The sequence below is a fragment of the Acomys russatus genome, chromosome 15 (assembly GCF_903995435.1).
Source record: "Acomys russatus chromosome 15, mAcoRus1.1, whole genome shotgun sequence".
In the NCBI taxonomy this organism is placed as follows: Eukaryota; Metazoa; Chordata; class Mammalia; order Rodentia; family Muridae; genus Acomys; species Acomys russatus.
The window spans coordinates 65495325-65521282 of NC_067151.1; the positions used below are offsets into that span (position 1 = coordinate 65495325).

The 25958-nt window shown below is 47.4% G+C and overlaps 2 pseudogenes; both read left to right on the forward strand.

Moving 5' to 3' along the window:
- The first annotated feature begins 2581 nt into the window (after positions 1 to 2581).
- On the forward strand, positions 2582 to 2940 carry LOC127198969 (60S ribosomal protein L34-like; annotated as a pseudogene).
- A 623-nt stretch (positions 2941 to 3563) lies between these two features.
- On the forward strand, positions 3564 to 21356 carry LOC127199089 (neuroguidin-like; annotated as a pseudogene).
- The last annotated feature ends 4602 nt before the right edge of the window (positions 21357 to 25958 follow it).

The following is a 25958-nucleotide window of genomic DNA, read 5'->3' on the forward strand; positions in this document are numbered from 1 at the left end:
GACAGCATAGGTGTACCCGCTCGGTTCATGTTTATGAAGTACCTACTTTACTTCCAACAGATTCAGTGCCCTTTTCCGGCCTCTGAAGGCACCAGGCACGCATGTGGTGCACAGACACCATATACATAAAACAAAATGATAATGGTGATGATGATAAAAACCAAACCAGGGCTGAAGAAATGGCTCAGTAGCTAACAGAGCTTGCTGCTCAATCATGAGACTAGAAACAGAACCCCAGCACCCACATCTAGAAACTCACAGACTGCTGTGTCCACCGCTCCAAGGGACCTGACACCCTCATCTTGTCTCTGAGGGCATCTACACTCATATACCCCTACACCCTCCATAGACACACAAATGATATAAAAATAAATTTAAGGGCTGGAGAGATGGCTCAGAGGTTAAAGGCACTTGACTGTTCCTCCAGACATCCTGAGTTCAATCCCAGCAACCACATGGTGGCTCACAGCCATCTATGATGAGATCTGGTGCCCTCTTCTGGCCTGCAGGTGTACATGCAGGTAGAGCATTGTATGCATAATAATAAATAAATAAATCTTTAAAAAAAATTAAAATCAAAGAGAAAACAAACAAACAAAACAAAACAAACCAAGCTAGCAACCACCTGCTAGCTACCTTGAATATGGAACATTTAAAACAAACTAATACTTAAGTGCAGGGTGATTTTATGGACTGTGTAGAGTAGTCTCAGCCTTGGGCAAAGCAGGCTGGGAAGCAGCATTGGACTTTAGAGAAGATTTACCACTGCTAGGGTTAAGTCAGACTGTACAGGGCACAAACATAGGAAAGGAAGTCTCTGAGAGCCTAGAGAAGACAGAGGGGGCGGAAGGCAGCACCAGGCTGGCAGCCCGGACTCAAGCTCCGGCTGGTTCTTGTCCTAGACAGGGCTGGTACAGAAGGGGTTTTGCTCTGACCACCCAGAGAATCAGCGGGAAACGGTAACTGTCTACGAGCAGCAGAAATTCATCTGTTACAACCAAGCAGCAGAAATATGAATAAGTAAAATAAAAAATATGGTGTCCTGGCCAGGATCCTGGAACGGGGTGAAAAAAAAAACCCCACTAAATTAGAAATGAAAAAGTGGCCAGGTCCGGCGGCACACCCCTGCAGTCCCAGCACTTGGGGAGGCAGAGGCAGGCAGATCACTGTGAGTTCCAGGACAGCCTGGTCTACAAAGTCCAGAACAGCCAAGGCTACACAGCGAAACACTGGTGGGGGTGAGGTGGGGGTGGGGAAATGAGAAAAACAAACAGAAAAACTCCCCACAAACCATAACACGATAATAACCTTGGCGTGGCAGCACACACCTACAATCTCAGAATTTGGGGGGTAGAGGAAGGACAATCAGGAATTCAAGGCCATCCTTGGCTACACAGGGGCTTCAAGGCCAGCCTGGGCTACCTCCTCTAGTTTCTAACGACTTTTTGACCCTAAGACTGTGGCACCCTAAGCTCAAGGGGAAGGAAGGACCTGCCACTCTGTGAATGCTCGCTGTTGTCGCCAAGTCCAGCACCTCAGTGATAGAGCAGCTTCCTGTTAGGTACAAGGCCTTGGGTACGTCTCTGGCGCCATTGCTGCCACCGCCACTGCCACCGCCGCCAACTAAAGACAGGCAGTCTAACGGGAAGATGAGCAAAGGAAAGAAACAAGGTTGTTTTGTTCCTACTGGAAGTTTCACAAAAAGAACACAGTCAATACAGAGCAGAGGAAAACATCAAATAGATGCAAACCAGAGCAGCTGGAAGATGCCATTCCTTTGGCTGTCACACTGGTGGGGGGTGGGGGGGCTTTTATTGCTTAGGTTTGGTTTGGCTTTTGGTTTTTTTGAGACAGGGTTTCTCTGTGTAGCCCTGGCTGTCTTGGACTCACTCTGTAGACCAGGCAGGCCTCGAACTCACAGCGATCCACCTGCCTCTGCCTTCTGAGTGCTGGGATTAAAGGTGTGCGCCACTGTTTTGTTTTAAGGTCTGGAAATTTCTGAAGCATGCTGTGAGAAAATAGGCAATCTCAAATATTCCTGGCAGGAGTGGAAGTCACGATCTTTTTGGTAAGCAACCATCCGGTGACAGCCATCCGGTGACAGCCATCCGGTGGCAACCATCCGGTGACTGCCATCCGGTGACAACCATCCGGTGACAGCCATCCGGTGACAGCCATCTGGTGGCAGCCATCCGGTGGCAACCATCCGGTGACAGCCATCCGGTGACAGCCATCCGGTGGCAACCATCGGGTGACAGCCATCTGGTGACAGCCATCCGGTGACAGCCATCCGGTGGCAACCATCCGGTGACAGCCATCTGGTGACAGCCATCTGGTGACAGCCATCCGGTAACTGTCACCTGAAATACAATGTTTTGACTCAGTCACAAGTCCCGTTGCTACAGTGGTGGATGAGCGTGATTTTGAGGAATGACGGAGCGCACACTGTGTGAAGACACATAGTCTTTCCCTTGAGGAAGAAGAAGAAGAAGAAGAAGAAGAAGAAGAAGAAGAAGAAGAAGAAGAAGAAGAAGAAGAAGAAGATTTGCTCTTCCGGGGACAGTGCTTAGAGGCACTCAAAATGGTCCAACATTTGACATACCGTCATAGGCTCTCCTACAGTACAGCCTCTAACAAAACGAGGCTGTCTCGAACCCCTGGCAACAGGATTGCTTACCTGTACACCAAGAAAGTTGGGAACGCACCTAAATCCGCATGCGCAGTGTGCCCAGGCAGACTGCACAGGGTTCGTGCTGTGAGGCCTAAAGTCCTGCTGAAGCTGTCCAAGACAAAAAAAAGAAGCAGGTCAGCAGGGCCTACGGTGGCTCCGTGTGCGCCAAGTGTGTCCGAGACAGGACCAAGCAAGCTTTCCTTATTGAGGAACAGAAAATCGTTGTGAAAGTGTTGAAGGCACAAGCACAGAGTCAGAAAGCAAAATAAATATGTAGCTTTTTTAAGTAATAAAAGTCAAGACTTGGTCTATGAAAAAAAAAAAAGAAGAAGATTTATGCCAGGTGGTAGTAGCACAGGCGTTTAGTCCCAGCACTCGGTAGGAGGCAGAGGCAGGCGGTTCTCTGTGAGTTTGAGACCAGCCTGCTTTATAGAGGGAGTTCCAGGACAGCCAAGGCTACACAGAGAAATCCTGTCTGAGGGAAGGAGAAAAGAAAAGATTTATTTATTTATTTTATTTTACTTTCTGTATATGAGTGTTTTGCCTGCATATATGTCTGTGTAACATGTATGTATCGATTGCCCATGGAAGTAAAAAAAAACAGAATCAGATTCCCTGGAACTAGAGGTGTGATGGGAGTCCTCTGCTTAGCCATCTCTCTAGCCCCACTTTTTTTTTTTTTTTTTTTTTTGAGATTATGTGCTTCTATATGGTGCTGGCTACACATAATTAGACTGCCTGTACTGAGAGATCACAAGGCATATGCTACCATGCCCAGACCAATAATTTCTAAAAACCAAAAACCAACCAACCAAACCTATGAATAAAGTAAGGGTCTTAATAGGAGAGTCAATAAATACATTATGGACTAAGGGGCGGGGCCTTTGCAAAGATGGCGGCTCCGAAGGTGCTGGAGTCGGTTCGATAACACTTTTGAAAGACCTCCAGGAGTCGGTGACGGCTGTGACTGCACAACTACACTGCAGTCTGACAAAAACGGTTCGAGCTGGAACATTCTCCACAGAGAGCGCTCAGCGCTTCCCGGAAGTGAAAGACCAGCTGTTGCTCATGTACCTTTAAGGACCTGAGCCACCTCATCCTTGACAAAGCCTTGGGAGGATCCCTGCGGGGACACCTTGCAGTGCTGAGGTTGGTGGAGATTTGCACGGTTTTAGAAAAACTTCATCCCTTGGACCAAAACCCTGAAATATCAAGCTGGCAAACTTGTCAAGGCTGCAGGGACGGCCGGCCTCGGTGAGAATGGCCCGCTTCCTTCATCCCAGCAACATGATAAGGAAGTTGAGCTCTGAGGATGAAGAGGAAGATGAAGGAGAGGAAGGCCAGTCTGAGGCTGTAGGGAAGAAATCTGTAAAAGGAGCGTCTAACAAATATGTCCCCTGCGGCTGGGTGGTGGTGGCGCAGGCCTCGGGAGGCCGAGGCAGGCGGATCTCCGTGAGTTCGAGGCCAGCCTGGTCTACAGCGCGAGTCCAGGACAGAGTTCCAGGGTAGCCAGCGGTGTTACACAGAGAAACTCTGTCTTGAAAAACCAAAAAGGAAAAGAAAGAAAGAAAGAAAGAAAGCTGTCCCTCCACGCTAGGTTCCAGTACGTCACGATGAGACAGAGCTGAGCGGGAACAAAGGGACTGGAAAAAGCCAAGAGATGGGCGCTGAGCAGCTGGAGCAGCTGGAGCAGCTGAAGCAGCTGAAGGAGAAGCCCCATGGGAAATCTGTGATGCCCGGCGCTCTCACCGCACGCTCCAGAGTCAGGAGGACCAGTGTAGCATTAACTGTGATGGAGCCATTAAGTGTTCTAAGTGTTCGCAGGCGAGAGAAGGGAGCAAAGCGAGAGAAAGCGAGAAAGTGTTGTGAGCTCCCAGCTTGACTCCCTCGCTCTCTTCAGTGACATCAGCGCTCACCTGAGTGAAGACCAGAATCCTATCAAAAAGCGGAAAAAGATCCCTAGACAGGTCGGAAGAAGAAAGCCGGCGACGAGCTCGCGCACTAGGGCGCTTCTAACTTCACCGCATGTAGGTGTGTGTCCTCCTTCGGCTGTGTTTGCCTTGGAAACGTGGAAAGATCTTTACTAAACAAAATAGATTTTGCTTATGAGTAAAAAAAAACAAAAACAAAAACATTACAACGCACCTACCTGTACCATAGGTGTTGGGCTGTTAGAGGGAAACAGATTTGTATGTCTCAATAAGATGGCCGGCGTTCTTTAAAGACGGAAACGACGAGGCAGGCCGGAGAAGCGAAGTTCAGAGTGATGTGTACGGTCTCAGGCGTGAAGTTAAAGGCACGCAGGGACAGCTCCATAGTTCCCAGCTCAGTGCAGAATGAAAGGACAGGAGACCCGTGTTCACAAGAGCCCCCAGCATACAGTAACAACGGCAAAGCTCCAGGCAAGGCTGGAACCCTCCGCAGTAGGGCCTCGAAGCCCCAGCACAGGCCCACGAAGATCTGCCTTCCGTCACACGCAGTTGGTTCTCATTATTTAATTCTGCATTTGCCGGTTCGTCTTACTCGCTAAAATTATTTTGTAATCTCCCAAACAAGACACAGAGTGCTTACATGGTCATTCATGGATGCGTACGGGTGGGGGTAGGGGTGGGGTGGGGATGTCACCAGCTATTACATTACCAGCTGAGGTCAAATGAGGCAACATTGCTTCTCGTTTTGGCCCCTGGCTCACTCCATAAATAAGCATCTCTTTCTCTAATGTATTATATTTAGTGTGACACATGCTTGGCAGGGTGGTTATTTAAAATGATCCTCAGGGTCCCGTGGAACTGCAGTATAGAGTTCCTCGGCCCGAGACGCCTTCAGCGTATTAGATACGCTTCCTTCGGCGTGACTTACCTGTGAGCTCAGTGTTAGGGAGTCCGCAAAATGCATCGCAGAAGATGAGTGTAAGTGGACACATCTCGCACACTGGTCAATTGAAAATGTGGGAGACGAATCAGGCAGTGATGGCTAAAGCCTGTAACCCCCACACTGGGGGAGGCAGAGGCAGGCAGAAATTGTTGAGGCCTACTCTTTGGCATAGCTGCTGCCATGTTTTTTGGTTTTTGTTTTGTTTTGTTGTTTTTTATTTTGTTTTTTGAGACAGGGTTTCTCTGTGTAGCCTTGGCTGTCCTGGACTAGCTTTGTGGACCAGGCTGGCCTCGAACTCATAGTGATCCTCCTGCCTCTGCCTCCTTAGTGTGATGTGTACGTGCTTGTAACTCTGTGTATCTGCAGAACTGAACTGGGAGTAAGAAAGAATAATTTGTTTTTCATCATAAATATTTATTTATTTAGTAATACTAACAGTTTACCAACATAAGGGTTTTCAAGACAGGGTTCCTCTGTGTAGCCCTGGCTGTCTTGGAACTTACCAGACTGGCCTTGAACTCACAGAGACCCACCTAGCTCTAACTCCCAAGTCTTGGGATTAAAGGTGTGCACCACCACATCTGGCTTATTTTTACTTTTTTTTTTACTTACATGTATTTGTGTGTGAGAGATAGAGGGAGAGAGTGTAGGTCATGCGTGTAAGTGTGCCCACAGAAGCCAGAGGAGGGCATCTGTCCCCTGGAGCTGAAGTTACAAGGGTCCCCTGGAAATCCAGCCAGTTCTCTCTCTTTTTCCCCGCCACCCAGCCAGTTCTCTCAATTGCTGAGGCATCTCTCCAACCCTGTTTCCCCTTTTATACCTTAATGTGCTATTTGATGATTTTACTGTAAGGAAAACTTATTTTCTGAAAATAAGTGTGAAAGCGTATCCATCAAATTCTTCGCCTCTCCTTTCCATCTGTGGCATAAGTTAAGGTCCCAGATTCAGACCAGGATCACTTCCTAATAGCTCTCCCTCCCTCCTCCTTCCTCCTAAAGCACCCTCTCCATTATGTCATTTGCCTCTGGAAAGTCTGAACATTTTCCTCATCACCAGCCTAGCAGATCCGGCTTGCAAAGTGTAAGCAGGTCTCAGCCTTGGGCCTGCCTGCTCTCCACACCAACCCCACGGTGTTCATCTCCTGTCCCTCCTGCCCGCCTAGGCCTGAGCCACGCTCTGTTCTGCTTCTGGACACTTGCCTGTTGACCTCCAGGATGGCTTCTCACCTCTCTCCCTGGCCCAACCCTGTCCGTGAAGTACTTGCCATTGGGGTGGTGCACACCTTTAATCCCAGCACTCGGGAGGCAGAGGCAGGCAGATTGCTGTGAGTTCGAGGCCAGCCTGGTCTACAAAGTGAGTTCCAGGAAAGTCAAGGCTACATAGAGAAACAACCCTGTCTTGGAAAAAAATGTTAAGCAGTTACTATTTTAATTAAATTCTAATTACTTTATTATTTTTTAAAGATTTATTTATTATTTGTACAGTATTCTGCCCACATGTGTGCCTGCCTGCCACAAGAAGGCACCGGATCTCATTATAGACAGTTGTGAGCCACCATGTGGTTGCTAGGAATTGAACTCAGGACCTCGGGATGTTTGGAAGAGCAGCCAGTGCTCTTAACCTCTAAGCCATCTCTCCAGCCTCCAAATTCTAATTACTTCACAAGTAATTAGAATCATATCTTGTTTGATTTTTTTTTTAGTGACCTTATGAGGTAGATGGTATTAACCCCATCTTTAAGAATATTATTTTTTTAAGATTTATTTATTTATTTTTATGTTCTTCCTGCACGTACACATGCTCACCAGATCTCCTTTTAGATGGTTGTGAGCCACCATGTGGTTGCTGGGAATTGAACTCAGGACCTCTGGAAGAGCAGTCAGTGCTCTTAACCTCTGAGCCATCTCTCCAGCCCCCGTTATTTATTATTTTAATGTTTGTTTGTTTGAGACAGGGTTTTCTTTGTGTGGCTCTGGTTGTCCTTGAACTCACTCTGTGGACTAGGTTGGCCTCTAATTCAGCAATCTGCCTGCCTCTGCCTCCTGAGATTAAAGGTTTGCACCACCATGCCCAGCTATATTAACCCAATTTTAAGTGAAGAAACATGTATGTATGTATGTATGTACGTATGTATGTATGTACTTACTTATGATGCTAGGATTAAACCCAGAGCTTTGTCCATGCTAGGCAAGTGCTCTGCCATTTGACCTCAACAAGCACGTCATTTTTCAGTGACAGGTCCTGAGAGACAGGACCAGGAAACCAGAAGATCGGAGGGTAGATGAGCTCGGGGTGAGAGGTCGTGCACAAGCTACGTCTTATGCCAAGCGAGCGTATTATGCAGTACAGCATCTCAGCTGGGCGTGGTGGCGCAGCCTTTAATCCCAGCACTCGGGAGGCGGAGGCAGGCAGATCGCTGTGAGTTCGAGGCCAGCCTGGTCTACAGAGTGAGTCCAGGATAGCCAGGGCTACACAGAGAAACCCTGTCTCAAAAAACAAAACAAACACAGCATCTTGTATATATTATTTACAATGGGCAAATGGGACAGAGCCAGCAGGAACTATCACTTAACGGGACCAAGTCAGAGGGAAGTTAAACAATGTTGCGCAGACGGAACACAGGATAGCTCAAGAACATTACAGACTGAGCTCCCAGCAGCCTTGGGACTGATAACCATAACCCCATAGAGTGGGAAGCCTCCGGTTCTCAGGCTCTGAAGCCACAGCTCCCCCAAGGCCCTGGCCCCAGGCCATTACCAGCTCTGCCTCCCATAATCCTGATTTTAGAGAAGGAGCTATGTTCTTTCTCCATAGATCCAGCCTTAGGGAAAGCCTGGATCAGCCCCTCCATCCCCGGGCCCTAGGGGAAAGAAACAAGTGACATGAAGTGTCCTGCCCGAGGTCACACAGAGTCTGGCTCTAGAATCTGCTTTTAGCCACATGTCATTCTGCCCCTTGATTGCTCAAGTAGATTTACATTATGTGGTGAGTTCTGAGGTGAGGAGACAAATTTCTCCCTTTGGGAACCCCGTATCGTCCTCAGGAAAAATCTTATCAACCGCCCAGCATATTCTGGGCCTCATTTTTATGGCAGGCTGACCTGACACTCCTGTCCCTGTAAGTGAACTTGGGACTCAGAAGTTGGGCAGCGCAGGAGAGCAGTGAGAGAGAGAGAGACACACACACACACACACACACAGAGAGAGAGAGAGACAGAGACAGAGAGAGACAGAGAGAGAGAGAGAGAGAGAGAGAGAGAGAGAGAGAGAGAGAGAGAGAGAGAGAGAGAGAGAGAGAGAAATGGGGAGAAAAAGAAAAGAAGTAAAGAAGCAGGCATCAGGCATGGTCCTTTGAACTTGCTAACAGCCCACTGTTCCACAGAGGAGCAGAGACACAAGCTCTTTGTTAGGTTAGCCAGCCCCTCTGGCTTTTCTCTGAAGACCGAGAGCCTACGGTGAGCCCTGTGGCCACAAGAGGGCGAGAGGGAGGAAGCGCCTCTGCTCTGAGGACTTGAAGGCCAGGAGGGAGAGGTTGGGGTGTTCTCTTCTTTTGTCCCTTCATCTTGCACCAGGTTCTGGGGCGCAGTGTGGAAAATGCTCGCTTTCAAACAGCGTCCCAGGTTTGAATTTAGCCCTGCCGCTGCTTAGCATGCAGAGGTCAGAAGATGTCAGTCAGTTCTCTCCTTCCATCGTGTGGGGCCTGGGGACTGAACTCAGGCTGCCTGACTTGGTGGTAAGTGCCTTTACTCACCAAGCTACATCCCGGCCTCTGAGCTTAACTTCTTCTTTTTTTTTTTTTTCTGAGACAGGGTTTCTCTGTCTTGGGGGGGGGGGGGGGGAAGAAGATGCCACTCCCTACTTAAAACCTTAACTCAACACGCTGAGTGCACATCAAACAAGCGTGTGATGATACAAAGTGTATGGTCTCAGCGGTCCATCCACTCGCCCTCCCAGCCTGCCTCTGCTGCCCAGTGGGCTCTTCCTGCCTCTGCTGCCCAGTGGGCTCTTAGCATCTGAATTTCTGTTTTCCTTCTACTTTCTTTCCAGTTTCTTTTTACTTTCATTTACTTTCCTTCATATGTCAGCCAATAATAGTATTGAGTGTAAATAGATTATAAAATGTGTGCTTCAGTCACCAAATTCTGTATTCAAAGTTCTACATTTAAAATGCAGGAAGGACTGGTGAGTTGGCTCAGCAGTACAAGTGCTTGATGCCAAGCCTGCTGACATCAGTTCAATTCCAGGAGCCCACCACACACACTAAAGAATAAATAAATACATATAAAACATATGCAAAACAAAGGAAAACCTTGACCTTTTAGTTAATTAAGATTTGTTGAGCCGGGCGTGGTGGCGCACGCCTTTAATCCCAGCACTCGGGAGGCAGAGGCAGGCGGATCACTGTGAGTTCGAGGCCAGCCTGGTCTACAAAGTGAGTCCAGGATAGCCAAGGCAAACACAGAGAGACCTTGTCTTGAAAAAAAAAATTTTTTTGTTTTGTTTTTTTAGTCCAGCATGAGATTCTGTTAAATTCTCCCCTTTTTCCAGTGTGTGTATGTTTTTTGTTTTTCGAGACAGGGTTTTTCTGTGTAGCTTTGGCTGTCCTGGACTTACTTTGTAGACCAGGCTGGCCTTGAACTCACAGTGATCTGCCCGCCTCTGCCTCTGGAGTGCTGGGATTTTTTTTTTAAGCAGAATTAATTCACTTTATTTTTCTTGTAAAAACCCTTATGTGGTAGCCACAGCTAAAGCCTGGGTCCTTTGAACAGACATTCTGATGTGGGTTTTCACAGGATGATCAGTGAGTTCCTGATAAGGAGACTTGGTGAACACAGTTTCTTTCCAGAGACCAGGTGTCAGGTAGCTGTAAGTCTTGGAAATGACATCAAAAGCGGCCTTGGCAAAGTTGTCCAGGGTGGCAGTACAGCCCCTGGCTGTGTGTAGCAGTCGTCAATGCCGGCCATCATCAGTAGCTTCTTGGGCACAGGAACAGAGACAACGCGAGTGCCTCTGGGGGCAGGGATGAGACGCACCAAAACAGAGCCACAGCGGCCTGTCACCTTGCATGGAACAATGTGTGGCTTGCCAATCTTGTTCCCCCAGTAGCCTCTCCACACAGGGACGATGGAAAGCTTGGCCAAGATGATGGCCCCTCGGATAGCAGTGGCTACCTCCTTTGAGCACTTAACACCAAGACCAGCGTGACCATTGTAGTCCCCAATAGTGACAAAAGCCTTGAACCTTGTCCGCTGGCCAGCCCGTGTCTGCTTCTGCACTGGCATGATCTTGAGACCCTCATCCTTTAGGGATGCGCCCAGGAAAAAGTCAGTAATCTCGGACTCCTTAATGGGCAGGGAGAACAGATAAATCTCCTCCAAGGACTGATCTTCATTTCCTTAACCAGGTGGCCCAGCTTGGTGCCGGGGATCCACGCCTTGTCTTGGCTTCCTAAGATTGGTGCCGAATCCTCCGCGGAAGCGGCCTCACCCTCCTTATCCTGGGCCCCGGTTCCTCGGGGCCCTCCCGCTGCACCAGAGTCATCCGCCACCCGAGAAAGAAGAAGCAGGATTTTTTTTTTTAGATTTTTATTTATTATGTATACAGTGCTCTGTCTACATGCCAGAAGAGGGCAGCAGATCACACCACAGATGGTTGTGAGCCACCATGTGGTTGCTGGGAATCGAACTCAGGACCTCTAGAAGAGCATTCAGTGCTCTTAACCTCTGAGCCATCTCTCCAGCCCTGGGATTTTTTTTGTTTGTTTGTTTTAAGATTTACTTATTTATTATGTACACAGTGCTCTATCTGCATGTACACCTGCAGGCCAGAGATCACATGTAGATGTTTTGAGCCACCATGTGGTTGCTGGGAATTGAACTCAGGACCTCTGGAAGAGCAGTCAGCGCTTTTAACCTCTGAGCCATCTCTCCAGCCTGGGAGTGACATCTCTTGACAAGCGCTTTTTGTTTGTTTGTTTTTTGTTTCTATGTTTGTTTTGAGACAGAGTCTCACTGTATAGCCCTCGCTGTCCTGGAACTTGCCCTGTAGACCTGGGTTCAGACTCACCGAGTTCCGCCCGCGTCTGCCTCCTGACTGCTGGGACTAAAGGCCAGGCATACTTTGTGTGTGTGTGTGTGCGTGTTATGATTTGAAAATGAGGTGGCAGCTGGGTGTGGTGGCGCGCGCCTTTAATCCCAGCACTCAGGAGGCAGAGGCAGGCGGATCGCTGTGAGTTCGAGGCCAGCCTGGTCTACAAAGTGAGTCCAGGACAGCCAAGGCTACACAGAGAAACCCTGTCTCGAAAAAAAAACAAAAACAAAAACAAAAAAAGAAGAAGAAGAAGAAGAAGAAAATGAGGTGGCATGACACAGACATGAATATGGAGAGATTTGGGAAGAAGGGAATGAGGAAGAGTTAGGGCCTGAGTGAGCCATGAGGGTAGGGAGAGACAGACAGACAGACACACACACACACACACACACACAGGAGAGAGAGAGAGAGAAAGAGAGAGACAGAGAGAATGGGGCACCCTTAGAGAAAGTGCAAGGGTAACAGAGAGAGTAAGAGAGCAATAGACGGTGAGTTTGCCCTTTTATCCTGGACCCCTGGCACACACTTAGTGTCAGACAGGGCACGATGTCAGAGGTTGCTAAGCAACCTAGGGGGCAAGCCGCTTACATGCCACCTGTGTGTTTTATCCGCATCTATATCTGTGCACACCTGGTACCCACGGGTGCTGAGGACATAGGATTCCCTGGGACTGGAGCTATACACAGCTGTGAGCTGCCACGTGGGTGCGGGGAACTGAACTTGGGTCCTCGGGAAGATCAGCCAGTGCCCTTAACTGCTAAGCCTTCTCTTCAGCTCCCTGACACACGTTTTTAAGACCACGCTGGCTGGCGGAGGCACAGACAGAGGCTGCAGTGGGAGTGAAAAGAGGGACGATCTGCCTTGGACAGCAACTGGCAGTAAAGATTAAAACAACCCAGCCAGAGGTATAAGGGATGTAGGGGAAGGCACAAAGGTACGAGGCCCAATCTGTGTGCACCCTTTGTACTTTATAGTTTGCTCATCACAGCTTTCACTACAGTGGACTGAAATGACTTTATGACTAAATGTGGTGATACATGCCTGTAACCCCAGTTCATAGAAAGCAGAGGCAGGAGGAGCACAAGTTCAAACCCAAACTGTGCTACATAGTGGGTTCCAGGCCAGTAAGAATTACATATTGGGCTAGAGAGGTGGCTGAGTGGTTAAGAGCACAGGCTAGTCTTCCAAAGGAGTTCAATTCCCAGCAAGCACATGCTGGCTCACAGCCATCTATAAAGAGATCTGGCGCCCTCTTCTGGCAGGCCGGCGCATGTGCAGGCAGGATGTTATAAAATAATAAATCTTAACCAAAAAAAAAAAAAAAAAAAAAAGAATTACATATGGCACTTTGTGTAAAAAAACAAACAGAAGCCGGGCATGGTGGTGCACGCCTTTAATCCCAGCACTCGGGAGGCAGAGGCAGGTGGATCGCTGTGAGTTTGAGGCCAACCTGGTCTACAAAGTGAGTCCAGGATGGCCAAGGCTACACATAGAAACCCTGTCTCGAAAAACCAAAACAAACAAACAAACAGAAGCTGGGCGTGGTAGCGCACACCTTTAATCCCAGCACTCAGGACACAGAGGCAGGCAGATTGCTGTGAGCTCGAGGTCAGCCTGTACAAAGCAAGTCCAGGACAGTCAAGGCTACACAGAGAAACCCTGTCTGGGGAAAGAAAGAAAGGAAAGGAAAGGAAAGGACAGGAAAGGAAAGGAAAGAAAGAAAGAAAGAAAGAAAGAAAGAAAGAAAGAAAGAAAGAAAGAAAAGAAAGAGAAATCTCTATCACAAAGATCTCTCTCTGTCTCTCTCTCTCTCTCTGTGTCTCTCTTTCTGTTTTTCTGGGGTTTTTTGTTTGTTTGTTTGTTTTTGGTTTTGGTTTTTTGAGACAGGGTCTCTCTGTGTAGCTTTGGCCGTCCTGGACTCACTTTGTAGACCAGACTAGCCTCGAACTCACAGTGATCCGCCTGCCTCTGCCTCCCAAGAGTGCTGGGATTAAAGGCGTGCACCACCACGCATGGCCCTGAGGTTGGTGTTTTCATGAGAAGGAATGTGACTTCAAAACTAGCCAGACCTGAATATTGAGGCCCCCTCCCTCCCTGCCCCCTCCCCCCATTTCGGGAGAAGGTTAAGAGTGCTTTAATATTTGCCAGGTGGTGGCGCACAATTTTAATCCCAGCACTCAGGAGGCAGAGACAGGTGGATCTCTGTAAATTCGAGGACAGCCTGGTCTACAAAGGGAGTCCAGGACAGCCAAGGCTACACAGAGAAACCCTGTCACAAAAAAAAAAAAAAAAAAAAAAAAAAAAAAAAAAAAAAAAAAAAAAAACCAACAACCAAGGAGGGGTGGGAGAGAAAGAAAAAAGAAAAGGAAAAGAAAAAACAAAACAAGGGGTACGGCTATAGGTCAGTGATAGAGCACAGCCTAGCACACTGGAGGCCTTGAGTTCATCTTCTGAAGCTGTGATTCCTTTGTTGGCAAATGGCGCAGCAGCCTCTTGTCAGTCTGAGCGGAGCTGCTTGAGCAGAAGCAAACAGTCCAGTTCCCCTGGACCGGGGTGTCAGGGCCGGTTTGATTCCGAACACCTGCATGCCTTTGAACTTAGCGGCGTGGCTCTTGAATTACGCCCCGGCAGGTCCCACGTGCTGAGCTCAGCTGTCACCTCACATCAGTAAGAAAGCACAATCTTAGGAGCCAGTAGGGGTCTGGCACAGTCTATCTCTCGGAACCTGTTTTAATTAACTCGCTGAAGTCTTAATCTAAGCAAACAGCGCAGTAAATCTCTTCAACAAGTTTCCGCAGTTTAGCTGACAGCCCGAAAATAAACAGCTCTCCAGCAAGCTAGGCTTCGGTCACTCCCCACACACCCCAGAAACTCTAGACAGCTCAAAGCAGAGAAATCCAGACTTAAGTCCCCCCAGCAAGTCACATGACTTCAGGCCTTCAGGAAAATACTTTCCATTACCCGATGCCCTGGAAGCCGGGGGCCCTAATCGCTTTTGACATCAATAGCTTGAATAACTTGTAGAAATTCTTTTACCCTTGATCTTCATCAAATGAGCTTAGCCTTTCCGTGTTTAGACTGACTTCTCTGGTTCCATGCTGGCAAGAGGGAGGTCCTACTTGCAGATTAGACACACTCCCTCCCCCTAACGTGTTTAAGTGGCTACATCACAAGGTCAAGAGGGCCCACGTCTGGTGAAGGACCACACCAGGACTCTTCAGAGAAGTAGCTACTGTGCGAGCAGGTCCCCATCCTTAAGTCCCCTCTCACGTGTACAGTCTGCAGTATGGAACCTTCACTCTTGCGAACCGGTATTTATTATTTTATATACACAAAGCATTTTGGGAGACATCCATTTAAATAAATCAATATATAAATAAATCAATAAATATGTACTATTTCCTAGGCTTCTTTAATTGCACAGCACTGCAATGAGATGAACTCCATTTCACTAGAGACTCAAACCAAAAAAAAATTTTGTTTTTTTCTAAAACAGGGTTTCTCTGTGTAGCCTTGGCTGTCCTGGACTTGCTTTGTAGACCAGGCTGGCCTCAAACTCACAGCAATCCTCCTGCCTCTGCCTCCCGAGTGCTGGGACTACAGGGATGCGCCACCACACCCAGCTGCTCCTAACGTCGTTTTAATGCCGTGGATAAGTGTGTCAGATGTGCGATCTGGAGTACCCAACAGCATCCTGACTGTCTGCCGTTGACATCCTCAAGAGGCAGAATGAGGCTGTTTTCTGCTACACTAACACAGCAAGAACCACACCGCCTAAATCTGCATCGAAATTACGTAAATTATTCATCAGTAAATTTTAAAAAATTGATCTGGGTTACACGGAGTTGAACTAGGTGTAGAGCCTTACAGTTTGAAACAAAGGGCACATATTAGAAAGAAATGAAACCCAGTAATCCCAGCAAGGGCAGGAGGATCGCTGTGAGTTCGAGGCCAGCCTGGTCTACAAAGCAATTCCAGGATAGCCAAAGCTACACAGAGAAACCCTGTCTGGGGTGGGGTAGGGGCTTGGGGGCGGGGCAAGAAGGGAACCAAAAAAACAAAACCATCATCCACCACGCTCCCTCCCGGGCGATATTTTTTGGGGAGTGTGGCTCCATTTGGGAAAATTACCGCCACACTAAAATCTTATGCTGGTGCAGACCACAAGGCCTGCCAGCCGGGTCTGAGGGCCTGCCACGACGTAATTTGCATGCAAATTAGGTTTTGGGGGTGGGGGGTGGGGAGGGAAAGAAGAGGAAAAAAAAAATCTACATTCTAATTATTGTTTTTGTCCAAATCACCTCGTTTCCTGCACTCCCGACTGTGGTTCCGTCCGCACAGTCTAAGGCTCCGAGTGCATGAAGTGGAATTGATCAGTAAGGAAAGACTTGTCGTGGCCAAGCCCGGCGGGCTCCCGGCTGCAGGAGGTTCCCGCTGCCCTCGCTGCCCCGCGCCGGGGGCTCCGGGGTGCGGGGTCCGCGGAGCAGCAGCGGCGGCGGGGCGCACGCACCGCAGGCACGGCAGACGCCCTCTTTTTCCCTGAAAACTTTCTAGACGGTAGGGACTATTTTCTTCCAATGTAACCTTCCACCAAACTGGAGGGAAAAGTTACCTGAGGCTGGAGCCGGTCTGGGGGCCCCCGGGGGGGAGGGTCGGGGTAACCCTGGAGAGCCAGGGTCTGGGAAAAAAACAGTGCTCTCTCTCTGTGAAGAGCCAGAGTAGTGGCTGTTGGTTAATTATTAAGTCTTCACGTTGGCGCTGAACACTTAAGACGCGTTAAAGAATATTGACGGAGGGTAGATTCCGCTAGACAAATGGTCGACTCGACACTGGCAGGTCTTGCGTCTGTCAAGCCCTGCCTCCAAGTCCTTAGTTTTCAGTGGTCGAGAAAGCCAGGTCTCCAAAGAAGGGATTCTTGCATGCTTGATACGAATGTCACATCTACACGCTGCCCTTTCAGGCATTGCTAAATTGTCTCCATATTGTGGGTGGGTACACCTGCAGAGATATTTAATGATTAAGAAACTCCACTGGACCTGCGTTTGTCAAAACGGCTGGCAAAATCAGCCTGAAAAGGAGTGTTAGGAAGAGAGGAGGAGGGGGATAAAAGAAAGATTTCATATTTGGGACCTGTGCTTTCTCATGAAACCTGAATCGAGAAATCATGAAAATACGGAGTGAACACTGTGTGTATGCAATCAAGATTCAGTAACAACAATAATTTTTTTTGCAGCGCTGACCTTGAACCAAGGTCCTTACACATGCCAGGCAAGTGTCCCACGTCTGAACTGTGTCCCCCCAGCCCTAGGATGTATGTCTGACTGTGCACTGCTGCTTTAAAAAAAAAAAGTCTGAAAACCACCACGCTACACAGTGCACTTAATATTTTTAGGATGCTTAGATTTGAAAGGTTTGAAAAGGCATCTAATTTATTCCTCTGCTTAGACAGTGCTTCATTTTAAGAAAAGTACAGACTTAATTATCTTTCTTATCTTCCCATCTCAACGTTTGCTCTGAATATTTTGTGAATAATTTCTTTCCTTAGAGCTATTATTTCACTTAGGGAGGCTATAAATTGAAATAGGAAGGCATTTCTGCCAAGCTCCCCACTTTCTATAGCTCTCCTTCTGTCCTGTCTCTTGGACAATGGACACATTTCAAATGTGCTCAGACCACACGCCTCTCCCCCTTCACCCATGGAGTCTCAGAGAAGCCTGGGCTGCTGAGCTAACATGGACTCAAATACCCTGTGAATCTATTTTAATTGTTATTATTATTTATTATTAGTGTTATTATTTAGTTTCATTTTGGTTTTTTTGAGACAAGGTCTCAAGTAGCTCAGGCTAGTCTTAAATTCGCTATGTAGCCAAGGATGACCTTGAACTCCTTGCTTCTGTCTCCTGAGTACTGGGATTACAGGGCTGTGCCACCATGCCTTGTTTATGGATGTTGAGTCTGTTCTGCGTGCTAAGTAAGGACTCTATTAACTAACCTGGATCTCTACCCTCTCTTTTTTTTATGTATTTTATTTTATATGCACACATAAACACACACACACACACACATGCGCGCACGGCTGGTGCCCACAAAGGTTAAAAAAGGTGGGTAAATCTCCTAAAACTAGACTCGCAGGTGGTTGTTAGCTGTCAGGTGGGTGCTGGGAATTGAACCTGTGTCCTGTAGGAGAGCAATTAGTGCTTTTAACCACTAAGCTATCTCTCTAGCTCCTCTACTCCTATTTTTGCTTGTTTGTTTGTTTGTTTGTTTGAGACAGGGTTTTTTCAGTGTAGCCTTGGATGTCCTGGACTGTCTCTGTAGACCAGGTTGTCCTGGAGCCTCTGCCTACCTGAGGGCTGGATTAAAGGCACGTGCCACAACGCCCAGCTCCAAGACATAATTTTTTTTTCGGGGGGGGGGGGCAGGGGTCGAGGCAGGATTTCTCAGTGTAACAGCCCTGGCTGTCCTGGAACTCTCTTTGTATATCAGGCTGGCCTCAAACTCCTGAGAGCTGGCATTAAAGGCGTGTGCCACCACACCCGGCTCGAGAAAGAATTTTTAAGCCTTTAATCCTAGCACTTGGGAGGCAGAGGCAGAGGGATCTGTATGAGTTTGAGGCCAGCCTGGACTATAGAGAGAAACCTTGTCATATATATGTGTGTGTGTGTGTAAGTGTGTGAGGGGTGTGCTCATGAGCACCGGTGGCCTTAGAGGTGAGACTCAGTGGATCCCCTGCACCTGGAGTCACAGATGGCTATGCAGCTCCCTGTATAGGAGGATCTGGGAACTGAACTCTGATCCTCTTAACTTGCTGAGCCATCTCTCCAGCCCACGACCTATGGTTTTAATTTATTAGACTGCAATCCTATCCAACACACCTCAGGACTACATGATAGACCTCGGCACAATAAATAAATAATAAATAAATAGAAAGGTTTCTTAGCAACCTATTGAGAGGCCACCTGATTCGTACGTGTGCCTGAGCAGCACTCTGTCTTGAGAAGCCCACAGCATGCTTGGGTGTGAACTAGCCTTTCTCTGAGCGCTTTTCTATACTCAAATCTATCCTGAACTCTCCTCTTAATAAAGTCCGTGTCTGGGGTAGTGACAATGTGTTTTCCAAGCAAACCTGTGACCTAAGCTGCACCCTGGAACCCGCCTCATAGTGTTACCCTCTGGCCCCTACATGTATACAATGGCATGTGCACACACACTCAGAATAATAATTTTTTTTAAATTAATAATTTAAGCCTCTTACTCTGCTCTGAACTGGCTTACCCTGAAGTTCTTTCCTGTAGCGCAGCCCTGGCTTCGCCGCGGTCGAGGTCTGCGAAATGAACATCTCAATTTTCTGCATGTAGCATGACCTGTCTCTGGCTCCTCCTATTCCACTGTTGCTGACACTTTCTACAATTTCACCCTCCTGTTGGGGAACATAGAAGTTTGAGGTGCTTGAATTTGCTTCTGTCCCCACTCAGCTAAAGGAGCTTAGGGTTGTGCTAAGCAGGCCTGATTTGGGACTGAATTCTCTTTCTGTTTGTTTTTGTTTGTTTGTTTTCTGAGACAGCCTTGACTGTCCTGGAACTCATTCTGTAGACCAGGCTGGCCTCGATTTCACAGAGATCTACCTGCCTCTGTCTCCCAAGTGCTGGGATTAAAGGCATGCGCCACCACCGCCCGGCCTTAGTTATTTTCATAGTTAAAATTTAGTAAATTCTTTTTTTTTTCCTTCAAGAATTATTTATTTATTTACTTACTTATTTAATGTATGTGAGTCCTCTGCCTGCATGTACATCTGCAGGCCAGAAGAGGGCAGTAGATCACATAATAGATGGTCGTGAGCCACCATGTGTTTTCAGGGAATTGAACTCAGTACCTCTGGAAGAGTAGCCAGTGCTCTTAACCTCTGAGCATCTCTCCAGCCCCATCAATTCTTGTCTGCACTCACATTGCACATGCTTTAAGACACTGAATTTGCCTTATAACTGTCTCCTCTGAAAGGTGGCCTGGATAAGTTGATGTGATAACCAGTGGTTCAGGCAGGGTTTGGCATCAGAAGTCTGACTTGCCTGTCTCAGGCTAACACAGACGGATAGGGGTAGGATCCTTTGTCTGTACCTGGTCCTTTCACTTTGCTCTCAAGCACTCACTGAACACTAAGCATGAGTTTTGCTCCTAAATACCGACTCCCTAAAACACAGTTTGGCATCTGTGAGAGTGATCGGAACCTTATAGTCTTACCTTGTTAAGTGACATTTGACGCATACCAGGCAGACTCCAGCGGTCTCCTGGCCTACCAGGTGAAAGGGGATAATTGCCTGCAAACGGACAGCCGGAGGGAAATTGCTCTCAGGACGCTCTGGGTAAAATGTTCCAAGTGCTGTGCAGGTATGTGCCTTAGCAGGGCCAAAGGGCACTCAACCTGCAGCACCAATGCTTTAGGAGGCCAAAACAGTAGGATCTCAAGTTCAGGGTCAGCCTGTGCTACATAGCAGGACCCTATCTTTTCCTTTTTTCTTTTTTAAAAATATTTATTTGTTTGTACTCTGTTCACATGTATATCTGCAGGCCAGAAGAGGACAGAAGAGGGCACCAGATCACATTACAGATGGCTGTGAGCCACCACGTGGGTGCTGGGAACTGAACTCAGAACCTCTGGAAGGGCAGCCAGTGCTCTTAACCTCTGAGCTGTCTCTCCAGCCCCAAATGCTTTCTTTTATAAGAGTTGCCTTGGTCATGCATGGTGTCTCTTCACAGCAGTGCAATGGTAACTAAGACAGGAGTGTACTTTCTTACTGATGGGGGCCTAATCACATTTGTTTGTTCATTGAGACAGGATCTTGCTATGCCCAGAATGGCCTAGAATTCTGTATGTAGCTCAGGCTGGCCTTGAACCTGTGATCCTACTGCCTCAGCTTCTTGAACCAATATTGGAGTTACAGGTGTGTACCACCAGGCTGGTGGTTTTTGAAATTAACTTTCAAATGCTCTGAGCATAACTGATTCTTGAAGTCTTATTTCAGCTGCAAGAGAGGTGCTCAAATTTGTTTTCTGTTGCTGTGATAAACATCATGACCAAAAGCAAATTGAGAAGAAAGGGTTAATTTCAGGTTACATTCCAGATAACAATCAGTCACTGAAAGCCATAAAAACAAAACAAAACAAAAAACAACAAAGCAAAACAATCAGTCACTGAGGGAAGTCAGGGCAGGCAGGAACTCAAGGCAGGAACCTGAAAGCGAGACCAGAAGCAGAGACCCAGGAGGACTGTTGCTTACTGGCTTACTCCTTTCTTCTCCAGTGCTCATCTTTCTTTCTCTGTTTTTATTTTTTGTTTGTTTTTGGTTTTTGTTTGGTTTGGTTTTTCGAGACAGGGTTTCTCGGTGTAGCCTTGGCTGTCCTGGACTCACTCTGTAGACCAGGCTGGCCTCAAACTCACAGCGATCCACTTGCCTCCGCCTCCCGAGTGCTGGGATTAAAGGCATCATGCTGTGCTCATCTTTCTTATACTGAACCGTCCCATATCAATCAATAATCCCACAGACAGGGCCATAGCCCCATCCGTCCGATCTAGGCCGTCCTTCAGTTGAGACTCCCTCCTCTTAGGTGATGCTTGCTTCCATCAGGGTGGCAATGTATACCAACAGGAGCAGGTTCTTGAGGATGCAGAGCAGTCTGCACAAATACCCGATGACTTGAGTAACGGCACGGGTACTGCACTATGACCAGGCCTTCCAGACGAGCTTCCAAACTTGCAGGGGTGTGGAAGCTGAGCGGCTTTCCTGCATGCCAAAGACAATCAGTTCAAGTCACTGAAGCTGCTGGGCTTCCTGGTCAACCGTTGGGACCTAGAGGCTCCTCAACATCCCAGATATTAAGTAACATCCTACGTGAGCGATAGGGATAAACATGAGAAGCCACTCGTTATCAGAACAGCCTTCAGTTCTTTGCCTACATGTGCCATATGATTATCAAGAAAAGAATCTTATCCAAAGAACCTCGGGGTCAGCAGACTCACAAATGAGTCTGAAAGTTCAGCAAAATCTTCAGTCTGTTCAAGTGTGCATTTTTCTGGAAAAGATGGTCTATCCCTTTCATCAAGATGTTTGAGGTAGCAGGTGGTGGGTGGCTGGAGAGATGGCTCAGAGGTTAAGAGCACTGTCTGCTCTTCCCGGTGTCCTGAGTTCAGTTCCCAGCAACCACATGGTGGTTCACAACCATCTGTAATGAGATCTGGTGCCCTCTTCTGTAATGCAGCCATACATGCAGGCAGAGCACTGTATACATAATAAATAGATAAATATAAAAAAAAAATTATGTTCAAGGGGCTCAGATGCAGAAAAGGTTATTTATTTATTTATTTTGTTTTTCGATACAGGGTTTCTCTGTGTAGCCTTGGCTGCCCTGGACTCACTCTATAGACCAGGCTGGCCTCGAACTCACAGAGATTCACCTGCCTCTGCCTCCCGAGTGCTGGGATTAAAGGAGTGCACCACAATGCTGACTACAGAAAAGGTTTTTTAAAGGTTTTCTTGGCTAGAAATAGGGTCTTCTACTGGAAGAAGAGACCTGAGCTGCCAGGCAGTAAGGTGGGTGAGCTGCCAGGCAGTCAGGTGGGAAAGCGGTTGTATTCAAGCTGGAGTCACCGCCTAACTGCGTTTATACAAACTCAGCAAGGAGAATGACTTCCCGCATAGAGGAGAGCGACATGATTTCCTTCTGTAAACGCACTTCAAGCCATGTGTGTTGGTGTTCTCCCACGTGTGTTAGTGTTCTCCCATGTGTGTTGGTGTTCTCCCATGTGTGTTGTTGGTGTTCTCCCACGTGTGTTAGTGTTCTCCCATGTGTGTTGGTGTTCTCCCGTGTGTGTTGTTGGTGTTCTCTCATGTGTGTTGGTGTCCTCCCACGTGTGTTGGTGTTCTCCCACGTGTGTTAGTATTCTCTCATGTGTGTTGGTGTCCTCCCATGTGTGTTGGTGTCCTCCCATGTGTGTTGGTGTTCTCCCACATGTATTGGTGTCCTCCCACGTGTGTTGGTGTTCTCCCACGTGTGTTAGTGTTCTCTCATGTGTGTTGGTGTCCTCCCATGTGTGTTGGTGTCCTCCCATGTGTGTTGGTGTTCTCCCACATGTATTGGTGTCCTCCCACGTGTGTTGGTGTTCTCCCACGTGTGTTAGTGTCCTCCCACGTGTGTTGGTGTTCTCCCACGTGTGTTAGTGTTCTCTCATGTGTGTTGGTGTTCTCCCATGTGTGTTGGTGTCCTCCCATGTGTGTTGGTGTTCTCCCACGTGTATTGGTGTTCTCCCACGTGTGTTGGTGTTCTCCCATGTGTGTTGTTGGTGTTCTCCCATGTGTGTTGTTGGTGTTCTCCCATGTGTGTTGGTGTTCTCCCACGTGTGTTGGTGTCCTCCCACGTGTGTTGGTGTTCTCCCACGTGTGTTAGTGTTCTCTCATGTGTGTTGGTGTTCTCCCATGTGTGTTGGTGTCCTCCCATGTGTGTTGGTGTTCTCCCACGTGTATTGGTGTTCTCCCACATGTGTTGGTGTTCTCCCAGGTGTGTTGGTGTCCTCCCATGTGTGTTGGTGTCCTCCCATGTGTGTTGGTGTCCTCCCATGTGTGTTGGTGTTCTCCCACGTGTGTTGGTGTTCTCCCATGTGTGTTGGTGTTCTCCCATGTGTGTTGGTGTCCTCCCATGTGTGTTGGTGTACTCCCAGACAGGGCACTGAAGCAGGAGGATTATCATGAATATTGAGATCCTTTTCTTTTCTTTTTTTTAATATTCAAAAGCCTTGGCTGGCAGATGTTTATTACCTTTGTGTTTCAGGGAACAAAAAAGATATTCAAAAAGTATTCTTTTACTATCCTGAGCAATGGCTTCATTTTCTTTTCTACTTTTATTGTACCTCCTCAATAACAAGAGACTGGTGGAACATTGTGGTGTGATATGGACTGGTAATCCCCGTGCTTCAGAGGCTGAGGCAGAAGGACCACTCCAATTTCAAGGCTAGATTTGTCTTCATAGCAAGTCTGAAGAGAGCTTAGACTGCATAGTGTGACTGAAATTCAGAGACAGAGAGACAAGACACACATGCAGACACACAAACACACACAGAGAGATAAGACACACACACAAACACACACATACTCAGAGATAAGACATACACACACACACAGATAAGACATACACACACACACACACAAACAGACAAAACACACACACATAGACAAGACACACACACACACACATACAGATAAGACATACACACACACACACACACAGACAAAACACACACACACATAGACAAGACACACACACACAGACAAAACACACACACACACAGACAAGACACACACATACATAGACAAGACACACACACACACACACAGACAAGACACACACACACATAGACAAGACACACACACACACACACACAGACAAGACACACACACACACAGACAAGACACACACACACACACACAGACAAGACACACACACACACAGACAAGACACACACACACACACAGACAAGACACACACACACACAGACAAGACACACACACACACAGACAAGACACACACACACACACACAGACAAGAGAGAAACATATTGGGAAGAAGGCTGACCTCTGTGTACACTACAAGACACACATGCAGACACACAAACACACACAGAGAGATAAGACACACACACAAACACACACATACTCAGAGATAAGACATACACACACACAGATAAGACATACACACACACACACACAAACAGACAAAACACACACACATAGACAAGACACACACACACACACATACAGATAAGACACACACACACACAAACAGACAAAACACACACACATAGACAAGACACACACACACACAGACAAAACACACACACACACAGACAAGACACACACACATATAGACAAGACACACACACACACACACAGACAAGACACCCACACACACAGACAAGACACACACACACACACAGACAAGACACACACACACAGACAAGACACACACACACACAGACAAGACACACACACACACAGACAAGACACACACACACACACACACAGACAAGACACACACACACACACAGACAAGAGAGAAACATATTGGGAAGAAGGCTGACCTCTGTGTACACTACAAGACACACATGCAGACACACAAACACACACAGAGAGATAAGACACACACACACACAAACACACACATACACAGAGATAAGACACACACACACACATACAGATAAGACATATACACACACACACAGACAAAACACACACACACACACACAGACAAGACACACACACACACACATAGACAAGACACACACACACAGACAAAACACACACACACACATAGACAAGACACACACACAGACACACACACACACAGACAAGACACACACACACACACACACAGACAAGAGAGAAACATATTGGGAAGAAGGCTGACCTCTGTGTACACTACAAGACACACATGCAGACACACAAACACACACAGAGAGATAAGACACACACACAAACACACACATACTCAGAGATAAGACATACACACACACACAGATAAGACATACACACACACACACACAAACAGACAAAACACACACACATAGACAAGACACACACACACACACATACAGATAAGACACACACACACACAAACAGACAAAACACACACACATAGACAAGACACACACACACACAGACAAAACACACACACACACAGACAAGACACACACACATATAGACAAGACACACACACACACACACAGACAAGACACCCACACACACAGACAAGACACACACACACACACAGACAAGACACACACACACAGACAAGACACACACACACACACAGACAAGACACACACACACACAGACAAGACACACACACACACACACACAGACAAGACACACACACACACACAGACAAGAGAGAAACATATTGGGAAGAAGGCTGACCTCTGTGTACACTACAAGACACACATGCAGACACACAAACACACACAGAGAGATAAGACACACACACACACAAACACACACATACACAGAGATAAGACACACACACACACATACAGATAAGACATATACACACACACACAGACAAAACACACACACACACACACAGACAAGACACACACACACACACATAGACAAGACACACACACACAGACAAAACACACACACACACATAGACAAGACACACACACAGACACACACACACAGACAAGACACACACACACACACACAGATAAGACATACACACACACACAGACAAAACACACACACACACAGACAAGACACACACACACACAGACAAGACAC